Raw genomic sequence first — 19,208 nt, 5'->3', positions numbered from 1 at the left:
CTTTAAAGTGCACCCTGCGTGTAGTTGGGTCGCTGGAACCATATTACCAAGTCATCAGTCAGTTCAGGACGCTTCGCTGTGTTCCCAGCGCGACGTAGACGAAATTGCTAAAAACGGGCACACCAGCCCTTTAAAGTGCACCTTGCCAGTAGTTCGGCCACTGGAACCATATCACGAAGTAATCAATCAGCTCAGGACGCTTTGCTGTGTTCCCAGCGCTACACAGGGGAAATTTGTAAAAAATATGCGCACCAGCCCTTTAAAGTGCACACTGGCTGTAGTTGGATCGCTGGAACCATATCGCCAAGTAACCAGTCAGCTCCGGACGCTTTGCTGTGTTCCCAGTGCGACATAGACGAAATTGCTAAATACGTGCACACCAGCCCTTTAAAGTGTACACAGCCGGTGGTTGTGTCGCTGGAACCATATCATCAATCCCTTCATAATTAAATTTGCGCACGTCTGGTATGCGTCATTTGACCTCATTTCTGAATGCCCTCATACTGAGCCTTCCAGTGACTTCACTCACAGAGACCTGGCGCCCCTCAGACCTCATGAGTGCACTCACAGGAGACCTTATGAGGGCAAGACCCTTGCGTTTGTGAGTGCCGTGAGGGTGAGGGCAAGTGAGGGCATGTGCCCGTGAGGGCCGTGAGGGTGAGAGCGAGTGAGGGCCTGTGCTCGTGAGGTCGGTGAGGGTGAGGTCGATTGAGGGCATGTGTCTGTGAGGGCCGTGAGGGTGAGGGCGAGTGAGAGCATGTGCCCGCGAGGGCCGTGAGGGTGAGGACGAGTGAGGGCATGTGCCCCTGAGGGCCGTGAGGGTGAGGGCGAGGGAGGGCCTATGCTCGTGAGGGCGGTGAAGGTGAGGGCGAGTGAGGGCATGTGCCCGTGAGGGCTGTGAGGGTGAGGGCGAGTGAGGTTTCACCAAAATGCCCACCTATGCGTACTAGACAGAACATACGTCAGCGATATCTCGTTTGAACAAACTTTTCAAAGAAAGTTCAAGGAGCTGGCTACTGGCTAGTTCGTGGAGCCCATGATATGGTGAGCTAGAAGGACTGGTGTGCCGTTCGCCGGTTGTCATAGGCACCCGCCGCTGTTCCTGCCGAGAGATGGCGCCAAGCATATATCGACGCCAGTGCCGTATATTAAAAGGGGAATCTGGCCATTTGGAGGAGCCTAAAAAAAGAGGTTGGACCTGTCAATCAAACTTGGGCGCATTTCATTGATTGCCGTGGGGGTTGCCATGACACCAAAGCTTCTCCAAAATGGAGGATGGTGCCTGGAACGGCGAAGCAGAAATTTTAATAAAAAGTTCGCAGTTGTGGAAACCCGTGTCTACCGTACAGTATACTTTAATTTCATACTGTAAGTATAAATCCTCATGTACGCATCTGCAAAATCAGCTTCAACTTTCGCTCGGCCATTATTATTTACGGGAAAATGAGATGCATGCTTCGTCGCTAATGTTAGGCCTAGTTAGGATCGCGATCACCCTAAAAAATAGCAACGAAGACGCACCTGATACGTAATATTTTGCATTACATCGTTGAAATTTATTTATATATACATGTTTACGCATTTTTGATTCAATCTACTTACGTTACGTGCTTCAAAGTTGTTACCGGTAGCCGTCTGAAGTGGTTCTACCGCTCTCCTGGCCAATCACTTCTACCAGCAACCATTTCAGCAATTCTGAGTCTTCCCAACATGCCTCTTTCCGTGCAGATCACGTTGATAAAAGTGGGCGCAAAATCCGTGGTTTTGGTCTGTCACCAGTGATATACATTTCAATCCAAATCAATCGAGTTTCTCCTAAATGGTGGCACCCAGTAAATAAGGGTGAGGTATAGTAAGTACTGGACGGATGTAATAATAGACAACTGTATTTCGGCCTGTGATTAGCTAGATACCTCAAAAAGTGGGTGGAGCCCCAGGTATAGGCAGGTCCCTTTAATGGCCAGACTCCCTTTTAACACACCGCACTGCTGGGCGCTATGCGATCTAATCGCCTCTTGCGGCTGATTTCAGTGCTACTTGTCACGTGATTATTCACCTGCCGTTAACTCATTAGCGTGGCTTTTCTTTCCTCTGCATGCAAGGTGCACCTTGAGTGCCACCTACTGCAGCAAACGAATGGCACTCGATATCAGTGCTGATATTCGTCGGCGCGTCGCAATCATTACTCGGATCTCGAGCTACCGACATGAACGAGGACCAGCAACAACAACAAAAAAAAAAAAAAAAGTACGAAGAGACGAAACAATAAACAGTTTACAACACCGTCGCTGCGTGCTTATCACATTGTACAATGATTAACACACGACCTGAGGAAGCACAGAGCGTCGAGGGCGGTGTCCCCCACTTCAAAATTCTGGCTCCCACACTGAAGGCCCGTTTAGCTTCTGCGCTAGAGGAAACGACACTTCGACAGTCAGCAAATATCTGCACGCACGTGTAGGCAGCGGTCCTCTGCCACCTCCAGTCCTTTCGAAGGAGTGAGCCTATGCCTGATGGCCTACAGGTGTTTGATTTTCCTGTCATACTTGCTCTCACGAAATCCCGGGATTTTCCGGAATAAATCCCGAGACTTCGGGACGTCAAAAATCGGCCGGGATTCGGGATATCCCGATTGACAATCCTAGTCACGACTATCGCAAGGCGGGACTATATGTTCAACGATCACGACATTGTGGTCAATGTGAATAGGTTCCATTTGTAACTAAATTATACTCAGTTTAATATCATATGGATGATGGTGACGAGGCAAAAGAAAAAACGTGGGGATTCGAACCGCGACAGAGTAGGACTGGCTACCCCCAGAACGCCTACAAGCGGTGAAAATGCAAACAGATGCACAGATGGTGAATGGGTTAACGTGCAAAATTTAGGACAAAGGTTTCGGAACGAGTGGGGGTAGGATGACAGATGAGAAGTAATATCACTGGGGGAGCACACATTTAGCAAGTCAAAGGGCGGACATATACTGCATTATGCTTTCAACTCGAAACTGTATAATATCACGTTACGAGCACTCTTAGCCAGCTGAAACGGTGAATAAAATGCATTGCAAATGATGTTCAAAGACCTCACGTCAATTCCATTCAAGCATTTTCGGTTAATAATGCACGTGCGACACTTTTTTTTTTATATATGACTCCACAGTAAGAGCGTGCGTGCAGAGATAATACCGATGTGCTACAGGTACAGGGAAGACTCTTGAGGGTCCACGTATGTTCCATCGGCCTATGTTCCGTGACAAAATATTCCGAGCTTCCTGTACACAGATACTCAGGCTGAAAACAAAGGGTGAAGCGAAAGAAACCATCGACGAGGCAAGTTCCCGGAAGCAGTAGTCACTCTATATTTTGTTTTCCCTCGTCTGTCATCACTCAACGAAGATAAGACATGGGGCCACGTGCTTCACAACATCCCGATATATTTAGCTTGCAGGGGTCGTCAGCTAGGCAGACGTGACGGGCAGCAAATGTCAGGTGGTTTCGTTACAAACAACTTCGGGTGCTAGTAAACGGTCAGTACGCAAAACCGAAGCAGTGCTCGTCAAAACATGTTCACTATAAAAATAGTCAAGCAAACATACACCGCCACACATGGGACATGTTGGACTAGTTCAACGAGAACCCGCATGGTTCGCAGCGAGCGGATAGCGCCGGAGCTCAGGTGCTTGGCCAGGGGTGCGAAGCTGCAATGGAAACCTATTGTAGCGGAAAACTCACGTGACCCCCGGAGCTGGACCAATGACTGAGGACTAGCCACCTTATTTAGTTCATTTTGTTTTATTATGTCGCCAATGACGTAGAATGACGTGCGGGCGTTTCTCTCTCACTACTTTCCTCCTTTCTGCTCTGCTTCCCGTGTTCTTTTGTTGTTCTTTTGTTGTGGTGTTCTTGAGTGTCTGGAGCATATTGTTCTTCATTGCCTCCACTACCAGCCTTCCCGAACCACACTCTCCGAGCCTCTTCGTCAGCTGGACCCTCGCCCCTTCTCCCTATCGAAATTGCTGGGTCCCTGGCCTAATTCAGCCCAGCAACGCTCTGCGCTCAAAGCTCTTCTGACATTTCTGGACACCATCGGACTTCGATCGTTATTGTGAAGGGGCTCGTTATTTTATTCCCCACATTCCCACCAGCAATGGGGTAGAGTATCGCCTGTGGCGATGAACCTCCCCACTCTCCAAAGCCAAAAATAAAGTTGTTGTTGTTGTTTTGTTGTTACTTGTTTTACACTTTCGCTGTTTTTTTTTGTTCTTTTTTTTGTTCGCGTTTGTCGGAATGCAGTTGGAGTCAGAAAAACGGCGGAGCCTTGGCTGTTTTTGTCACATTAAGTATTTTATTGTTCGATATACGTTGATGCAAGTAAGATGTACACAGCATGTCTGCACCGGCCTCGGTGGCTGAGTCGGTAGCGTGTTCGCCCTCTGATCGCGGGTTCGAACCCGGCCGAGGACGTCAACAACTGGGTGGCATGGTACAAGTTGCTTAGACACGCCGTTAAATACGGGGTGCCGTGTGATGAGCTTTCATCGCACGTTAAATAAGCCTCAGCTGGGCAAAAGCAATCCACAGAGCGACTGCTGTGGCGTCGCCCATGATCTCAGTTGTCTCGCGACGTAACCCCCAATTATAATTATATATAAACAGCATGTCTGCGGTAACGAAAACGACATGACATTAATATTGCTCCGGAATTTGCTTGAAGAAGCCTGACGATGTCAGACTGCCTTGGGCAAGGACTGCTACGGGGGATAGGATCTGAGTGGCTGCAAGATGAAAATTAGTATCAGATATTAGTACAGCTATGCCAGGCAGGACAGCCGGGCTACCCAACGCCGGTGCGCCGGCGGCTCGCGGCTCCCGACCATGTATCGGCATACGGTTTGCAACACGAGGATGTTAATGATCTGTTGTCGGTAGCCTGTACCATACCCCAACAATTCCCCGAGATGCAGCCAATGCCACCTTACGGCTGTCTCTTTTCTCCACACGAGTTTTAATTTGCGCGATTTTTAACAATAAAAAATATGCCATTGTAGAAAACACTTTATTGCATCATAGTCACCAGATACATGGGTTCTATATGGCATCTCTTTATCAGCAATGAAAAAATGAGTGTGACGTATAAAGTATACTGTCATCTGACCTACATATGTACTATTTACTTCACAAATATTCACTTAACAGAGGTTATATGGAAGAGAGATGGGAAGTTACTCGACAAAGGGAACTCGTTCCCAGTTAAGCTACTGTGCAATAATTGTAACTAAGTTACAAACGCAGTTACACGTAATGACAAATTTACTTGAAGTTCCTAAGCTACTTTAGAAATGTAAAGAGTTACTTTGAAGTTACTTGCTAGTCAATATATACTTTTTAGTTGTTGACCTGTCAAAGGTTAATTCAGACCTTGATCCCACAATGGGCGATACAAGACGATTCAAAATAGTCTTGAAGTACAAAAATAATATGAACATCTGATAAGACAAAAGAACCCTACATTTATAGTCCAGGCAGCACAAACCCTCGGGAAAAGAATGGGAACGCAATGGGTGTTTCGGCTCCTGAACGGGCGATAGTGCCCTACGGTTCCCAGCGGTGTCGGAACGGAGGAGGTAGAGCGCGAGAGAAGATAAGATCGTCCCCCGACGGTGGCCTGGTCATTTCCCGGTCTGGTTTTGGTCATGTGACCAAGAATATGGGATCGCTCCCCGATGCTGGTCTGATCATTTCCCGGTCTAGTCTGATCTTGGTCATGTGACGAAGAATGTAGGATCGCTCCCCGTTGCTGTTCTGATCACTTCCCGATAATCAGTCACATGACCAGAGTTCGGCAACGGATTTCTCTTCCCGGACTGTCAGGCGCTGTCTGTAGCAATCACATGACCGACAGTTTCGAATCTGGCCAATGATGTTCCTCGATCAACCAGCGGTGTTTCCATTGTCGGAGTCCCCGTCGCCCTCGCTGTTAGAAACAAATCTGTCCGGCTGTGCCACCGAAACTTTCGAGGGATTTCGCTACTGTGCGCTACTGCGCGTGTTTTAAGGGATTCGTGAAGGGGTAAGTGCTATTTCTTCCTGTGGTACTCCTCGCATTGATAAACGTTACTCGTAGATGCTTTTCAACATGAATGACACCGCTCTGGAAGGCTTCTCTTAAATCTTAGCAGGGCAGCATCACATAGTTTCGAATTTAGCGCTCCATTATGGTTTTTGGCGCTGCTTTTTGGATAATGGGCTACGTTTTGGTGAAAGTATGGTTCACTAAAGTGTGGAATCATAAGTGAGTTTGACATCAAACGACATATAACCATTTTTCAGGCCCACTGCGTGCTACAGCTGTGCCTGCCAACTCCTGAGTGCCTACAAAAATGGAAGCCTGGACATCTTCAGCTCAAGCCAAGTTTTTGTAGTTATGCGAAAAAAAAAACAAAAAAAAACTCCATAGTCAATAACTTATTCCGCATAAATCCGTCCGCATAACATGACGCATCACGTCAATTTATTTCGAATTGTGATTGAATGAAAGCTATTGTGATCTTTAATTCAGAATGTCACGCTGGACCAGTACTAGAGCGTGCGTAAAGAAATCAATGCCTTGATGGAAGAGCCCACCACAAGATTTCTGCCTCAGAGCCAGTGATGATGACCAAGACTTTTCTAGCGGATCTTGTCATGTCATACTGACAACTGTAAGTCTAGCTATTTGCTCTGTATTCAATAATGTGTGCGTCTTGTGGTGTGGTGCACTTTTCTCAAAAAGTGTAATCCTGACATCAAGCTATCTTCTACTTTCAGAATCCACCCCACACTGCGGTTACAACACTATGAACCTATCGCGCTGCAGACCACAGCGATCGCTGCATCTTCACAGATGCATCTGTGATGCGTGACACATCAGGGGCAGCCTTTTACGTCATAGATACGGACCACGAACAAGCCTACACGTTGCCCTATACTGTGTCCTCTACTGAGGCGGAACTGTATGCCATCTTCGCAGCCCTAGAGCACATTGCTGGCCTGCCACCTGAGAAGTCCTGGGTTGTCTTTACTGACAGCAGGGCGTCCCTCCTCATTTTGCTGTCTTCCCTACCCACCATCATACATGACCTGCCCAGCATGATCATCCAGGCATACAATCGGCTCTGTGCAAATGGTCACGCTCTTTCTCTGCAGTGGATCCCCGGTCATGTGAGCTTATCCGGTAATTCACGGGCAGATGCGGCTGCACGACGTGCTGCACAAGTTATGACTCATAGTACGGTACATCTTGCCCTTACTGTTTCTGCTTGTTGTATGTCTATACGCCGCCGGTGTGCTGCTCGGTCCCAAACGTTCAGAGCTGAGGCTGCCCCATACAACAGTCACCTGCAATCAATAGATCCCGCAATGGACTTCCTTATTACGTGTCGCTGCACTCGTCACAAGGAATCGCTCCTGCACCGTCTTCGTCTAAACGTCGCCCGCACACCGCTGTAACTCTTCAAAATGGGTCAATCTAACAGTCCCCTCTGCACTAGCTGTGGCGTGGTGGGTGACATTCCCCATTGCATCCTACACTGCCGGCAACACCTCCTGCACCGTGAGGCCCTGTGTCGTCGTCTATCCCAACTTGGCTACGGCACTATGACACTGACTGCCTTACTGGGTCCCGTTCGTCAGTCGTCCCAGTGGGCAGTCACCACTGCGCTCCTCCGCTTTCTTTACGCTTCGAACCTTGTCAACGCCTTGTGATTGCGTGACGGTGTGTGTGACCTTTCAGTTTTAGTTTTCCTTTGCCTTTCTTTGCCTCTTTGTCTTTTCCTTTTCGTCTCTTCCTTTCTTCTCTTCTTTTCCTTTCCTTTTTCCTTTTCTTCGTTCCCTTTTCCTCTTTTTCTTCCCCCGTTTACCTTTTTTTTTTAAATAGCAAGCCGACATCCGTCTGGCAGACCTTTCCTTTTTTTCTTAATAAACATATCCCCCCCCCCCTATCGCGCTGTGATATTTGCTTGAAAGGAATACGAACTGGTATGCTCTGTTGTTTTCTCATAAAAAGACTTCAGGTATCCATAATAAGAAGCTTTCATAGCAAGAAAGCCAATGTATAAGATAAGGTATCTTCTTGATACGTTAATATTTTTCACAGTTCTCTTAAAGACAAATGCACGAGTCGCACTACGTGTGCCATACTGCTTCTCGAATTATACTACTTTTCTATTAGCAAAGGTGCACAAATATTTTATTTTATATTCTTAAAGGTAGTAGTACGTCTATGACATGCGTCATACGGATTCTCAAGTTGTTACACGTGTTCCATATCAGTGTTGGGGGTCACTCGAGGAATTCGTTCATCTTTTAGGTAACTTTATCAGAGTAACTTGGAGAAAGTCTCAAGTCCCTCTTGTTCGATTCTCATCTACAAACATCGCCAGCTGCGTCCTCCGTCCCCTGTGACCTAAGAAGAAAGCAACGTGCACGCCGGCGATACGTGCACGGCGCGTCCGATTCCCTTGTTGTTACTCGATGAACGTTACAAATTCTGTTTCACCCGTATATTAGGAGGCTCAGGTGTCGCTCATCTTAATGACGAGCAGTGTATTCATAATGATAGAGGGCATTTTGTAGTAGGGTTAAAACTTGGCACGGTACTATGATATCTGCGTAAAGGACAACTCGTAGAACATAAACTAGCTTTATGCTGGCCAATCATCGCTCAGAAAGCGAATCTATCTTCATGGGAACCAATCAGCCACCGCCACAGGATGTCGCCTTGCCATTAAATTTATGGCGTTGTCTGACGTCCGATGATGTGAAACAGATAAAGCACCTCAAAAAGAAAGAAAGAAACTAGGGACTGGTTTACAGAGTATACCTTAAAGGGTCTCTGACCAGAAGCTGGAGAGCCTTTTCCGCAGTGGCTACCGATAGAATACACAAAAGCAACTTCATATACGAAAATTCATGCCTCAACACCTCGTAGTTTTCGTAAACTCGAATTTTGAACATCGCGGTTCACGCCGACGCTGGCACACCTAGCGTCAAACCAAGAAAACGTACGCATATACAGAAAACTCATCTGGTCATCCCACCGGGATGACGTCAATCGCCCATGCAATCAGCGCGCAGAATGCCGTCACGTGATCGAGCACTACAACAGCAACTTTCAGCAAGAACCAACATTTTTACGCCGATATACTGTCGTCACAATGTCTGGAAATAAAAAGTATGTATATACTTCGAAATCTACGACCTGTTTTATAACTGCGATAATCCAATTAGCGACTTCCGTGGAAAGAGAAGCTACGAGGCTACGAGCTACGACGACTTTCGGGATGCAACGCGCTATTTCACTGCGTTAGCGTAGTGTGTGTATTTCCAAGTTTTTATTACTTATATCTTTTGGAACAACGACCAATTTATCGAGGTACAGCCCTTCCTTCATTTGACGTGTCTCGGTTGTGTCGTCAAAGCGAGATTATTCGGCGGGCATTCAGTTCCGTACGATACTGCGCGTTCAACCGCAGCGGTAGGTATGGTTGGCGGCGGATTTTGCCAATCGTATTTGAAGAATGCAGACTATGAGACGGACCCCTCAGTTTGAGTACAAAGAACCTCCGCCTACAGCAGCCCGCAGTGCTTTCCTTGAATCTATCTTCCAAGACTGTTGCATCTGCACGTGACGAGGTTAGTGTCTTCTGTATAATTTATACAGTGATTACTCTCCTTGTGAGAATTACGTTGTGGCATGCAGATGTTAGAAGACCATTTACGCAACAAAGCAAAATACGGATTAAAGAAAATTGAAGTTTACGCACTAAATCAAAAGATTACTCCACAATTCCGAGTGTTGTTGAATGCAGCCATGCCAATTGCAACATTCATGCAGTATAGCAGTATGCAGCCATGCAGTAAGCAACATTCACAGTACGTAAAATGAGGCTTTGTATTCCGCATCTAGATGTAACATTATAGTTGTCACAGCAGTGTGTACCAATGTAGTTCATGACTTCCTTGGACAAGATGTGGAACCAAATGTTGGAAATACAAGGCAGGGATCAGGTACAAGTTTTCTTCTATTTGTTTTCCTTATAATATACAGCATACTGCACATAGTGAAGAAGGGTTCTGGATTCTAATCCTTAGTTTACCCCAAGCTGTACTATTGTTGTCTAATCTGGGGAAACACCACAGAGGGCAACTACGATAAAATTGCAGTGCACAAAAAAAGAAAGAAAGAAAGCCTGGTATACGACAACCATGTCTACAGGTTGTCTGCAGGTTCAATGTGCTGGACCCTCGTTGCAAAGAGGCCCACCAGGGGTGCCACTACAATCCATCCATCCAGCCCCTCAGCTCCTTCAACACATGCAAAATACAGTAGACAAAGCGTTCACTTGGAAATCAGACATTTACACAAAATTGCCTTGCAAATTCAGGATCTTTTAGCGCCATCCCAAACACTTACCATTACGGTATGAAATCTATCACTGTACCACCTTACAAGGTTCCACTGCTACGGACCAACTACAGAAATGAGCAGAAACTGTTCCTCTTCCGAACAAATTTTTTCAGCTGATTGGAAATGGCCTTCCTGTGTCCAGTTTCAAAACAGAGTTACACAAACTTGTTGAAGTGTTATTAGAGACAGTCCACTCTGTTATGTATTTTTGTGTGTGAAAATGTGGACAGCTCGGTGCAATTGTGTATTTTATTATTTATGTTATTATTTATGTTATATTATTATGTGTGTAGTTGTGATTTGCTGTATGCTCGTAGTGGTAATATCTCAGTTATCGCATTTATATGGCTTTTTTTTAACAATGTTAGGGTGATGACTTCATGGAAGTGGAAGGAACAGGAGAGGAAGACATCTGGCAATGGTCATGACAGTTGTCCGTCAGGTATGAGACCAATTTCTTTTATAAATGTTGCATATAGAGTGAAGTTGTTACTAACAAAAAGTTTTTGGTTCCCTTTAAAGGAATCTACAGGTGGTGAGCACGCGTAAGGAATTGACATATGTCAATACAACTAAGACCTGCCTGTTGCACATGAGATGTGTGACTCTACTTACACACACAAGCTTCTGCAGGTTCGATGCATGTATATTTTGAAACATGAAAGACAGAGTGCTAAAAATATATCTGAGGTGAAAAATTGAGCAATTCACTGCAGTAATTCTATCAATTTATTTTCAGCATTTTGGGAAAAATATAGTGACGGCAAGATTACCTGTGTTGTACTGCCAGACCAACTGCTATTGGAGTCCCATGTCCAAGTTATTATATATAATAGCTGTTTGAGGTTATTACATATTTATTATGCAAGTTTTGTGCCTGTGAGTTTCTGTAAATGTGCTCTGCGGTGATCATACTGGACAGAGAGCTATGCCTGTATAATAACAGTGACTAATGTTCTCCTGCCCATAACCTATTCCTAGGTTACATCTGCACCCTTGGAAGTCACTGGAGAGGCGTGTTTGCTTAGCTCAATTGGTAAGGGCCCTGGATCGGTAATACAGAAGATGTGGGTTCAAGTCCTACTACTGGCTAACCTTTCCAGTGACTGTCTTCTTTCATCATTCATTTCTTAGGCACTTGATACTTTGTATGTATTTGCCTTTTCTATGTGTTCCAGTCTCAGAACATCAACTGCCATGCTCAAAAGAACTGGAATATGCCTCTGCAATCTGGAACCCATCCCAACATCTCTTAATCGACAAAGTAGAATTTGTACAGAACCGCACGGTTTGTTGCTCGTGATTATCATCCTTTTTCCAGCGTCTCAGCCATTAAAGCCAAACTCTTTCTTACTCCTTTGATTACCAGGTGAAAGGTATCAGGCCTGGCATTCTTTCATAAGTTATATTACAGTCACACTCCTCCCCACCCCACTTACTGTCAATCCCCTCACAAGTTACTTCCAAGACTTGATGACTCGCACAAAGTACTTGCTCCACCTACACAAACAAAAAAATTCCTCTACTCTCCGCACCAGCTGATGGTGTCAAACTGGAATGACGTTCCTGCCCACATAGCATCAGAACAAAATGTATCGTCATTTATTTCCAAGTGCTATGATCGTTTTCAGATCGAATTAATTTCTTTGTGGTGAGTGAACGAATTTTGTGTACATCATTTTGGTACTTGTCTTTTTTGGATAAAAAAACCTCCCGCATTTATGTAAATCCCTTCACAAGGGTCTTTAAGTAAACAAATGAAATGAAGAACTTCGTGATACTTTCATAATTGGAGCATTTTTAATGCATATTTTAAAACAGTGGCTGCTAAAAATGTGTCAGACACCGTTACAAAGGCTGCCGTCTGTATTAGGTGAATCATGATTTTTTCCAGAAGCCCAATAATGAATAACGCTGCATCACATATGCTATTTTGGAGCAATCTCTGCAGACATATTATGAAGATATTATCTGAGTGCCACAATAAACTATATGAACCACATTTCTTAATGTTACATCATCTTTGACTAAAACATGCCTATTTGAGTATTCGAGCAGCCCAAGATACAAAGCTTGGTTCCTCAAGGTGTACATCCTACTCGAACTGGGTGTGCACGTTGCACACAAAAGGAAGATTGAGAATGAAAAAATGGCTAGGAAGCAAGCGAACTGGGGTTTTACATCATGCATGGAAGATTGAGGTTTCCGATAGTCAACTTGTGTAGTGAGCACTTCTGGAGGACTGAGAGCAGGAACCGAGGTCACACACAGGGTAGCCTGCATAACAGTCTGATTTACTTCCACATAACGATCATTAAAATACTTGAGGTGCCTAAACAATACTATTTGGGTGCTATCAGACAGTAGGAGTTCGAACAACACTTACGACATTGACTGAATGGGTGGACAAAAGGATGCATCAGAACAGGTTTGGATTTGTGTCTGTGGTGGAATTGAGAGCCCAATGCAATTCTTACCAGGCGGAGCAGGCTGATGAGATGGTGCTTTGTGTCAGGGGTCAGCACAGTGCTTTATCCAGAATCCCAAGCATGGAGGAGTGTTGAAAAAAGTTTGAGGGGGGGGGGGGGGTCATTATTATAGTTGCATCATTAGTCTACAGCTGAAATTGCAAGGGCACCCCCTGTAGGGGGTACTTCCACCTAGTATCTTGGGTATTTAGAGCATGTAGTAGTTACTATGGGAAAGGCTTTGTGTATCCTGTTCACCGCGCAGACTGGTATAACGATTCTCTTGTTTTTTTCAAGTTTGTGCAACATCCATCTCACGAACTGTTGGTATGTAGTGTACGTATCTATTTCCTGTATGAGACACGCAAGCTTTGAACAAAGCTAAAGCTAGTAGGACGCCGAGTATTAATTCAGCTGCACTCTTTCTGAATAAGTGACGAACAATAACGAAAAGTTCAGAAAAACTATTTTGTATTGACACCAACCAGCATGATTGTGCATGAGACACGTACGCTTCTTACTTGTGAATATGAGCGCTAGGTTCGTGCTGCCCTCGAAGTTCTAAATATGCTACTTTAAGAGCAGCTCCTTGCAACATAAGCACTCGACTTCTTTCGGCATTATTATGCAATGAACCCGGCCCCTTTACACAGCGCCGTCAAACATGAAATTTACACAAACTGTTCATGTGCTTCATCGTGATGGATGCTGAAAGTTCATCTAACAGTCTGTCGTTGGAACTTTCTCTTCATGCTGAAGTCGATTCGCGGCTCAACATTTCAAAAGCAAGGCCTCTAAACTCTGCTGCACGTAGCAGGTGCCTCTCAGCTGCTGAAAGGTAGCTGAAAAGCTGACTTGTCGACTCTCTCTGTATTGGCATCAGAGCGGAAGACCAGCCACACAGACTGTCGCCTTGTCGACTCCGCTGTGCTTCCGCGTCCATATTGAAAAAGCACCCAGCAATACGGAAGTTGCGGAAACCACCCGAACTTCCGGTGTGTGCTTTCCACCAATAAACGTCGCGGGCGTTTGACGTCATACACATGGGAAAACCACTGCATAATAGCTAGAGTTTTGCGCTGATCGTACGAGTTGAGGGCAGAAATCGAAACCGCTTTTCGGCTCCTTGTTTGGAATAGTTGGCGGCTCCGCAGAGACGAAATGTTTCAGTTGTAACTTGGAGGCACCATGTAGGTTCGTTATCCATACAAACAAAGACATTGACCAGGTTCTGGTCAGAGACGCTTTAACTGTCCCGCTCTGTACTTCACTTTATACAAGCTCCCATGGCATAATGGTTAGGGTGATCGCTTTCCAGAGTTCGAGTTAACTCGTTACAACTAACTCGTTACTGTAACTAAGTTCCTTTTTGGTAACTTGCAACTTAACTCGTTAGTTTTGCGCCGTGGTAACTTTCAGAGGAACTTGTTTCTTTTTCAGGTAACTTTGTCAAAGTAACTTAAGTTAAAGCAGCACAGAAGTCATTTTTAACACCCTTCCACCACATTCTATCCCCGATTCTCCGGGAGAATTGGCAAAACTGGTTTACGGGCAAAGGGACAAGGCGCTGACCCCCACTGACCGGCGAACCAGAACGAGTTCTCCTTAAACGTCATCGGTGACGTGGGGTCATACATCCTCATCCTCGTTATACCCGGAGTGGTAAGTTAAGGGTGAACGCGCCATGTTTATGTGTTTTTTTTTTCTTCTGGGAAACAAATTGCACAAATGAAAACTTTTCGCGCTATTCGGTAAAATGACACACACACTTTAATCGGACGTCATAATCTGAAAAATTTTTGGATGGCCCTGTGTACTCCTTCAAGTTCCAGGTTACTTTTAATTCACTTTTCACTCCACATATTTCCTTGCTTATTCTCCGGTTCCTTCATGCATTTTTTGCCATAAAACATGATATTGAATCAATGACAATATTTTATTCAGGAAGTAAGAACCGCTGCCATTGAAATGAAATTGAACCATTGTGCGCCCACAGGGGGGTAAGATGCAAAGCGTTCGAATAGAGCTCAACCAGAGAAAGGTCATCATGACGTTGGTAGACAGAGTGAAACCGAAACAAATCGGAGGGAGAGGGCTTGGTTCAACGAATGGGCACTCGTTCGCTGCCTCCCATTGAAAGAAAAGTAGGACCGAACGTCGCGTCCCTTTCAGGGACCATCGTAGTCCTCTCAAGACCGTTCGTTTCGGGCGCGACCTTGTTCACCTCTAGCTTCGAGCGTAGTTCAATTCTACCAAATTTGTAGCGCTGTCAAACACTATGACGGCATTTTCTTACAAGCGGGGAGAGGTCTATTGTTGGACAGAAACGGAAACGATCTAAGCGTGTTGTACTCCTTCGCAGGCAACTCAAGGTATAACTCAACTGCTCACGCGCGCTGCACCTGCGTAATGCTATTTTGTGTGCGAAATAACTGGGAAGTAACTCGTTCTCTTCTTTAAGTAACTCAGTAACTGCGAGTTACTTTTCAGGCTGAAGAACTTCGTTATTAACTTAGTTACATTTTTCACACGGTAACTGAACTCGTAACGAGTTCTTTTTGACGGGTAACTTCTCAATCTATGTCGCTTTCAACGCCGGGCCTACAAGGTGACACGGGTGTGAATGCCCGCACCGGCTGCGCTGTCTGAGGTTTTCCCTGTGGTTTCCGGCAGACCTTCGAGACGAATGTCGGCACAGTTCCCCCTGCAGTCGGCCCCAGGACACATACTAAGCCCCCTGTCCCGCCTCTCCTTATTGCTGTCCTATCTCCGTCTGTCTAAGGTACATGCCGCCCATAGCCACAGCCACTTCGCGGCACTACCACGGAATTTAAAAAAAAAAACTTTGCTGCTTCATAGCTATATGAAATAAATTCCTTTAATCCTTCGTACGTCATGGTTCTCACGCGACGTACAACCCCTAATTATTATTATTACGTCGTAGCAAAAGTTTCGACAAACACGTTGGCGTTGGCCACATAATTGTTACCAGCAGGCGGAACGTAGCGCGGCAGGGCCACGCGAGTTAAAGCGTCCTGCTCGTTGGTGGTAGCCAAGGTCGTGCTGAACACTGACAAATACTGGTTTCGAATCCTACAGTCGACTGTGCTCTGAGGTGTTCCGTGTGTTTTCCGAACACTTTCCAGACGAGTGTTGGCACACTTCCCCCTGAGGCCCGTCCAGCACACAAACCAAGCCCCCCCCCCCGTCCCCCACTCCATGCTGCTGTCCTCGCTCCAACTATACGTCGCTTATAGTCACAGTTGCTTCGTGGCGCTAACACGGAATACAAAAATGCTCACGGTAGAGTTTTGGTGAAACGTTAGGTGAAGCACACTGTATATTATCGAGCGATTGCTTTGTTATTTAGAATTGATTTTATTGTATTGCTGACTTTATCCTGGTTGTACTGACAATTCCTTGCATTGACAATTGCCTTTCAAGTGCCATCTGTTTCCCGTTTCCGCTTCGCATCGTTTTTATCTCTTCTCGTTGCTACGAGATTGTTTGCATACTGTCGCCGCACAAGCCTTGTACCATCTACGCTGAAACAATGGAGAATAACCTTGTCACGCAGTGAGCAATTGGCTGCATACCAATGATAACAACACAATAGAGCAAGAGAGCACAATAGAGTTTGCAATAGGCTGCCACTCGCACAGACGACCCCCTCCCCTGAATTTTATGATTGAAGGCGATAGGGGGACATTGTTCTCGAGTGCAGGTTATTTGATTAGCGGCATGATGGCAACATTTTCGTAACACGTGTTGCTACGCTGGTGTTCATGGTACCTTCCTGGGTTGCACAAGAAAGAAGCGGGGTGTCGGCCATTTCCATTTAGAGCCCCAGCATAACTTTTGTCTTCCGAAGGTACGCAAAATTTGGAGGGCTGAAGTGTGGGAAAGGAAAGCCAGTGACGAAACCAAAATAACAGGAAAATGAGCTCTCTGTGCCGGCCCCAGTCACCTGTTTGCAAGTCCGTACGGTACAAAACCTGCTAGCTTGTCACTTTGAGGGAGGAATGCACCGGAGCGTGTTCCGTAAACTTTTGTCCAGCACTGTACATAATTTGAATGCACAATAATTACACGTTCCTGTTTCTTGTATATTTTTTCTCTTGTGATGTTTTGGGCTATTTTCCAATAATTACGGTCTTTTCTTTTCCGTTCGGTCCTCCGTGATATCGTCCAAGGTTAATGCGGCCCGCGACTCGGTTTGAGTTTGAGTGCCGTGGCCTAGATAGTCTGTGATCGATGCGTCCTTACTATACACCCACTTACGGCAAACGTAAGCATGACAGATGGGCTTTCATAAAGGGACCTATTTGAACCTATTTGAACAAATTCTGTTTTCTACGTCATAAATATGAGTGCAACCACTTCAGAATTTTCGTGTTAATGAAGATGGCACATAGTTTGATCAATAGTTTCTTCTGTGGAATTGTACCAAACGCCTTTGCGAAGTCCATAAAAATGGTGTCTATCTGAACATGTTCATCCATTCCTTTGGCTAAATCATAGTGCATACTGCGCATACATAGTGCAACTGCATAAGGTGCGTGACTTTTGAAAAAGCTGGCCTAAACCATGTTGTCGTGTGCTAAGTATGTTATGTTCTTCCATGTATAACCTAATGAGTTTAGAAAGAATATGCTTCATTATTTGACATCTAATGCACGTTAAAGCTATAGCTATTAGAGGGCAAAAGAGAATCTCCAGCCTTGCATATTGGGACAACTATACTCAGCTTCTACTCAGTAAAAGGGCTCCTGCTTCAAATGACCTTATAAATATTACTCGCAAAAACAATGCACGCCAGTTAGAGTAGCCAAATAAACATTCATTCAGAATCCTATCAGGTCCACAGCTCTATTTCGCCTTAATGCTTACCAAAAGGTTCAAAATGTCATCGAGGGAGAACACGGGATTATCAACGGCACTTTGCAAACGACATGAAGGAACGCATTCCTGGCCTTCTTTAGTGAAGAAACTGTGAAAATAATTGTTCAACATACAGGGCAACAATATGTGGGTCCTCAGTTATAGCGCCCTCGACACGGAGCTTAATCTCCTTTTTATTTTTCGACGCCATATATCTGCAAAACTTAGCTGGGTCATTTTTCATAATTTTTGACTGAGTATTATTGAATCTCGACTTTGATTCCAGTTTTTAATCTTTCGTTTAAATTACGTAGTCGTGAGTTTAGGTTAACCGAGGAATCTGATTTCACTCACGAAAGCGAACAAGTTGTCGTTTTATGTCAATGATAGTTCTCGTTATCCACGGACTGTGCTTAACAATGCCCTTGCGACGTTTCGGGACATATTGGAGGCAATGATTCATAAGATTCTCATAAGACTCTTAGATTCATAACGAAAGGTCATCCCCTGAGGCGTCACGGAGGAATTCTGTCTGGATTTTTTCAAAGCGTTCTTCCAGTATTAATAGTATTTCATTATCCCGCACTTTGCAAAACTTAAAGACATGAATGTCTCGTTTATCTATTAACCTGGTAGAACAATCTAGCTTCGTTTTAAACACAAGAATTTTGTGATAAGATATGCCATGCTCAACTGTACAAACAGAAGCAGGTAGACTCCTTGATACAAGCAACAGAGCCAAAATAGAAGAGTGACCGCCTACAATTATTCTTGGGCTATGAACCAACTGCGTCAATCCATGTAGCACAGAAAAATATAATAATCGATGCGAACTCCTGCATTCAACGTTACCAGTCGAGAACCCTATCCACTCAGTCCCTGGTAAATTGAAGTCACCAGTAATTATAATATTTTGGCTAGGCCTTAAGTTGACGGCTATGTAATCATTAATAGAATTCATATATGAAACATGAGACGCCGGGGGTATATAGACGCCAATCACATAGATGGAGGTACTTCCAAAAAATATTTTACAGCTAACGGCTTCAATGTCTCTAATGTCATCTAAAACGGTACAAGAAATGTCACCTTTCTCTATAATGCAGACACCTCCTCCTCGTCGTTCGCGATCTTCACGATAAACTTTTGTAACATTGTAGAAGCAACTCATCGTCTTGAATGTCGGGTGTCTCCAAGATTTCAGTAATAACTAACACACATTGGTGACGATCTTGTCACAGCAACGGATTCAGGATGTTTTAGCTTAGTTCCAGATCGCAAAGTTCTACCGCTGTCTGCGATGCGTGTACTTATGATAACGGTTCCGAAAGTATGATAGCACCCATGTCAGACGTGCACGATATATGTAATTTCACTGCACGGTGAATGGTACGAGAAATGGCATTT

Source organism: Ornithodoros turicata, chromosome 1 (assembly GCF_037126465.1).
Source record: "Ornithodoros turicata isolate Travis chromosome 1, ASM3712646v1, whole genome shotgun sequence".
Classification (NCBI taxonomy): Eukaryota; Metazoa; Arthropoda; class Arachnida; order Ixodida; family Argasidae; genus Ornithodoros; species Ornithodoros turicata.
The sequence above is the reverse complement of the archived record's forward strand: the minus strand, read 5'-3'. Positions refer to the sequence as shown.